At 43.6% G+C, this 6,000-nt stretch overlaps 1 long non-coding RNA gene across 1 annotated transcript in view; it reads left to right on the forward strand.

Moving 5' to 3' along the window:
• The window catches only part of LOC142652171 (uncharacterized), a 94,280-nt gene extending 88,958 nt beyond the window's left edge, over positions 1-5,322 (forward strand). Inside the window, exons 4-5 of the long non-coding RNA XR_012847777.1 lie at positions 3,774-3,815; positions 5,292-5,322. This is a non-coding gene — a long non-coding RNA (uncharacterized LOC142652171). The remainder of the gene's footprint in view (positions 1-3,773; positions 3,816-5,291) is intronic.
• Positions 5,323-6,000: the final 678 nt, after the last annotated feature.

Below are 6,000 nucleotides of genomic sequence, written 5' to 3' on the forward strand. Positions count from 1 at the left end.
GCCGTTTTTCGGGCAGTAAATGGGCCGAAAAACATTTCTGCCGTTTTTCGGGCAGTAAGGGTATGTTCACACACACTAATTACGGACGTAATTCGGGCGTTTTTGCCCCGAATTACGTCCAAAAAATGCGCCTCAATAGCGTTGACAAACATCTGCCCATTGAAAGCAATGGGCTGACGTTTGTCTGTTCACACGAGGCGTATATTTACGCGCCGCTGTCAAATGACGGCGCGTAAATGGACGCCGGCGTCAAAGAAGTGACCTGTCACTTCTTGGGGCGTAATTGGAGCCGTTATTCATTGACTCCAATGAAAAGCAGCGCCAATTACGTCCGTAATGGACGCAGCGTTCAAGCGCCTGCACATGCCGTTACGGCTGAAATTACGGGGATGTTTTCTCCTGAAAACATCCCCGTAATTTCAGCCGTTACAGACGCTGCCGTGTGAACATACCCTAAGGGTATGTTCACACGGCTTATTTACGGACGTAATTCGGGCTTTTTACGCCTCGATTTACTTCCGAAAATGCGCCTCGATAGCGTCGGCAAACATCTGCCCATTCATTAGAATGGGTCTTACGATGTTCTGTGCACACGGTAATTTTTTTTACGCCCCGCTGTCAAAAGGCGGGGTGTAAAAAAGACGCCCGCGTCAAGGAAGTGCCTGTGACTTCTTCAGACCTAAATGGAGCCGTTTTCCATGGACTCCATGGAAAACCAGCTCCATTTAACGTCCGTAATGGATGCAGCAAACAGCGCCTCAACATGCCATTACGGCTGAAATTACGGAGCTGTTTTCTCTTGAAAACAGCCCCGTAATTTCAGCCGTTACGGACGCTGCCGTGTGAACATACCCTAAATGGGCCGAAAAACGGCTGAAAAATCGGAAGCAGAACGCCTCCAAACATCTGCCCATTGCTTCATTGGGAAATACGGCGTTCTGTTCCAACGGGACGTTTTTTACGAGGCCGTTTTTCAAAACGGCCCCCTAAAAAAAACACCCGGGTAAAAGAAGTGCAGGTCAAAAAACGCAGCGAAAAATGCGAGTTGCTAAAAAAACGGCTGAAAATCAGGAGCCGTTTTCCCCTGAAAACATCTCCGAATTTTCAGAAGTTTAAGGCTGGGTTCACACACACTATTTACGGACATAATTCGGGCATTTAAGCCCCGAATTACGTCCGAAAATGCGGCTCAAAAGCGTTGGCAAATATCTGCCCATTTATTTGAATGGGTCTTATGATGTTCTGTGCCGACGGTCATTTTTTATACGCGCCGCTGTCAAAAGGCGGCGCGTAAAAAAGATGCCCGCGTCAAAGAAGTGCCTCCCACTTCTTCAGACGTAAATGGAGCCGTTTTCCATGGACTCCATAGAAAAACAGCTCCAATTACGTCCGTAATGGACGCAGCGAAAGACGCCTGCACATGCCTTTACGGCTGAAATTACGGTGCTGTTTTCTCCTGAAAACAGCACCGTAACTTCAGCCGTAACGGACGCTGCCGTGTGAACATACCCTTTTAGTAAGCGTGTGAACATAACCTAACTCCGCCAGCACCAAACACACCGACGGTGTATGATATATATGGCTATGTTCACACGCTTACTAAAAACCTTCTGAAAATATGGAGCTGTTTTCAAGGGAAAACAGCTCCTGATTTTCAGCCGTTTTTTTTAGCAACCCGTGTTTTTTACGGCCATTTCTGGAGCTGTTTTTCTATAGAGTCGATGAAACAGGGCTCAAGAAGTGACATGCACGTATTTTTAAAAACGGCTGCGTAAAAAAAACAGCCCGTCGGAACAGAACGCCGTTTTTCCCCATTGAAATGAATGGGCAGGTGTTTGTAGGCGTTCTGCTTCCGGTTTTTCAGCCGTTTACAGCCCGAAAAATGGCCGAAAATAAGCCGTGTGAACATACCCTATGTGTATATATATGTATACTGCCCGTAATGTGAATCCCTGCCAGCACTGAGAACAGTGGCGATGTATGTGTATATATATATACATATGTATATGTATACTGCCCATAATATACTGTATAACTGTGCCGGCACCAAGCACACGGAGGTGGATGTGTATATGTATATACCGTATGTTTATTGCCCATAATATATAACCTGCCAGCATCGGGCAAACCGGCGGTGTATATAGTGGCGGTGTATAGATTGCCCTTAATATACTATATAACCCTTCCAGCACACTGGCGATGTATATATACATAGTGACATAATATATAACTCCGTCTGCTCTGAGAACAGCGGCGGTGTATGCGTATATACTGCCCATAATATACTGTATATCCCGGCCAGCACCAAGAACATCACCGGTGTATGCATGTATACTGTATGTATACTGCTCATAATATATAACCCTGTCAGCACCGAGCTCACCACCAGCGTATGAATATACACTGCTCAACCAAACACTGAGCACATGACCGGTGTATGCGTGTATATATACAGCCCATATTATATATCAATACCTATAAACTCCAAGCCAGACAGAAAACCTGTTTCAGCAACAACGTCCATATAAATCAACACTGGAAATAGAACACCTATCAAGACATATATAGACAATACATCTAGAATGTAAATCAACAGTAGTACAAATATAGCACTAGCTAATATATCAAAAAATATCTTTATTAGAATATATAATAAAAACACATGTAGAGCATCACACAAAATATAAAAAACAACACATAATAAAAATGTCGTAGTTTATATATAATATTATAACCTGCCAGCACTGAGCACACCTCCGCTGTATATACAATTGTACCTGGTGTTGTTCACCGATATTTTGCTCTTTGGAAAAGTTTTAAAAAGAATGGACGACCTGAGGAAAGATGTCCTTTTGCTGCAGCTTCCGGAGGTCTTGTGAGGGAGGATAGACTACCTGATACAATGAGGGAGGTGATAGTGGTTGTGCAGCCGGGCAAGGATCATATCGCCCGATCCTTCTGCTGTCAACCGATCTGTGCTGAAGTTTTTAGTGAACCGGTTGATTGGAGTCATTTCCACCATTGTACACGAAGACCAAACTGGCTTTGTGGCGGACAAGTCCACCTCCATTAACATCAGGCGCTTATGTCTGAACCTTCAGCTGAGTACCTGTGCTACTAGGGTTAGCGCTGTCGCCTCACGCAACGCTGCCAAAGCTCTTGACAGCATAGAGTGGGATTACTTATGGACTGTCCTGCGGAGAATGGGCTTTGGGTCACAGTTCGTATCGTGTGTCTATTTGCTATACGATTCACCAATGACTAGAATACAGACTAATGGAGGTCTCTTTGATCTCTTGGCACTGGAGAGGGCACTCATGCCCCATGCCTTTCCGCCTTTATGCTATAGCTGTAAAAGCATTGGCCTGTCGTTTAAGACAGTCATCCCCAACCACCGGACCGCAGACCAATACAGAGCCGTGGATCATTTGGTAATGGGCAGCAATATCTGGTTTCTGCCCCGATGCCCGCAGGGAAATCCGGGCGAAAAACCACATTAAATTGTGGTGCAGTTTTTCGCCCGGAATGTCCTCCCGGAAGAGGCATCCAAATAAAATACTACATGAAATATGTCTTCTTCTGGTCTTGTCATATCCAAGATTGTGTTGCTGCTCGGCTGAGAACAAGTGCTGGAGAATCACATTTTCTGGTCTATCAGATGCCAAATTAAAGGAATTTATTTGAGAAATTATTGTTTTCCTATCTTTTTTACATCGTTATGTAATTTTAACAAATCGTTATTAAAAAATAAATGTACCTAATTTCCTTTACAGCTGTTTCCTGTGCAACTATCTGCGGAGACAACAACCTCAACAGTAAGTCTGGGCTCACAAAGTGTTATTTTTATTTAACGTTTTTTTTTAGGGAGGTTTTTGTTTTTTATGTAAAAAAAAGCGCAATATACGGACTCTAACTGTGAGGCTGGGTTCACACGACCTATTTTCAGGCGTAAACGAGGCGTATTATGCCTCGATTTACGCCTGAAAATAGGGCTACAATACGTCGGCAAACATCTGCCCATTCATTTGAATGGGTTTGCCGACGTACTGTGCAGACGACCTGTCATTTACGCGTCGTCGTTTGACAGCTGTCAAACGACGACGCGTAAATTGACTGCCTCAGCAAAGAAGTGCAGGGCACTTCTTTGCAACATAATTTGAGCCGTTCTTCATTGAACTCAATGAAGAACAGCTCAAGATTTACGAGCGTGACAGACGCCTTGCATAATACGAGGAGGAGCTTTTACGGCTGAAACGAGGCAGCTGTTTTCTCCTGAAAACAGTCTGTCATTTCAGCCGTAAAAGCCAGCTAGCGTGTGAACATACCCTTAGTGCTTGACATTATTTTCCATTTACACACACTTTTTTTTGCATAGTCTAAACCAGGTGTGCACAACCTTTTCTAGTCTGGTCTGGTGGAAGCACTCCCAAGGTCCACAATAAAACTTAAAGGGGTTGTCACATTTATCAAAACAAAAGATTTCCATACACCCTATTAGGGAATTCTGACTTAATAGTGGGGGGGTCGTCTGTACAGGATCGTCATCTCTTGGCCAGAGTGGAGAGTGGTTACAAAGAGCGTTTCTTACTCCTGTGGACCTGTCTTGTCTTGTATTACACAGACAACACATTGATATGAATGGACACTGTGTAATGCTTAATTTCTCCTGTGGTGGCGCTGCTGGGAAATTGAACACTTACTGACAAGTTTCCACTCAGATATCAACTGATCGCTGTAAATCCCAGCAGGAGGACATATTGTGGTCAGCTTATTTTCAAGGGACCCTTCTAACAAGTAGGGTTTGTTCAAAGCGGAGAATGCCTCTAAAGGTGTATTGAGGAGACCGCACATATGTGCACCTCTATGTATTTTTATTTTATGGGCGTTACAGGAATACCCGAGTGTTTCACAACTCCCATAAAATGCAATGCAGAGAGGGCCACCTCACCTCCTGCTCTCTAGAGTGCCGAACGGGGAACCCACATTTTCCAGATATATAATATATATACCCTTTATAAGATGGAAAATCCCTTTAAGTTACTTTGCCTGTCGGCTTTGGTAAACTCCAAAGTTATATTCATACATTTGTGGTACATTGCATAGCATCACAGAAAATGATGACATTATGTCAAGAAATGATTATAATATGTAAGCACTCGAATATTTGTAGATCCATTCACTAGAGATTTATATCAGAGACATATGAGCATTGTTAAGAAATATTACAGCAATGCCGTGTTCTTATAGGATTTACCGAGCTTTATATGCTTAAAATGTACCTAACGTTTCAGGTGACTTTTCAGAATGAGCGGTCATAGGTGAGTACATGAGGAATAACATTATTTCTGGCCATTATATGATTTGAATTCTGCATTTTTTTAAGCAGTTTTTCCCTCTGCAGGCTCTATCTCTAATTCTCAGTTGTCTCTGAGCTAGTGGGCGGAGCTTAATTGCTATCATGTCTTCTATACACTGCACACATAGAAGAGGAGAATCCTGCTCTCCTGTCTCTATCTATCACATGTATAAATAGATAGATTAGATAGATAGATAGATAGATAGATAGATAGATAGATAGATAGATAGATAGATAGATAGATAGATAGATAGATCAATATGCAAAATGGAGGACATTACACAGAAGTAATGACCAGTGTAGCTGAGAATCCAGCACTGGGGTGACATATAAATCTTACCAGGAGCTACAGCACGTCTGTCTGTGTCTTTCTCCCTCTGCTCCTGCTCCCCTTTCCCTCTTTACGACTTGTATTGGCAGCATGTCTGTTGCTGACTCATTCTCTCTCAGCTCCCTTCTCCTACTTCCCCCGTCCCCTCTCCATGACTTGTATTGGAAGTGTCTCTGTTTCTGACTCACTCTCTCTCTTCTCCCTCCTCCTGCTGCCCTGTCCCCTCTCCATAGACTTGTATAGGCAGGCAGTGAAGAGACACCCCCCCCACACACACCTTCTGCAGCCATCAATTCTGCTCTGCAACTATGGA

This window comes from Rhinoderma darwinii, chromosome 5, assembly GCF_050947455.1.
Source record: "Rhinoderma darwinii isolate aRhiDar2 chromosome 5, aRhiDar2.hap1, whole genome shotgun sequence".
Lineage (NCBI taxonomy): Eukaryota > Metazoa > Chordata > Amphibia > Anura > Rhinodermatidae > Rhinoderma > Rhinoderma darwinii.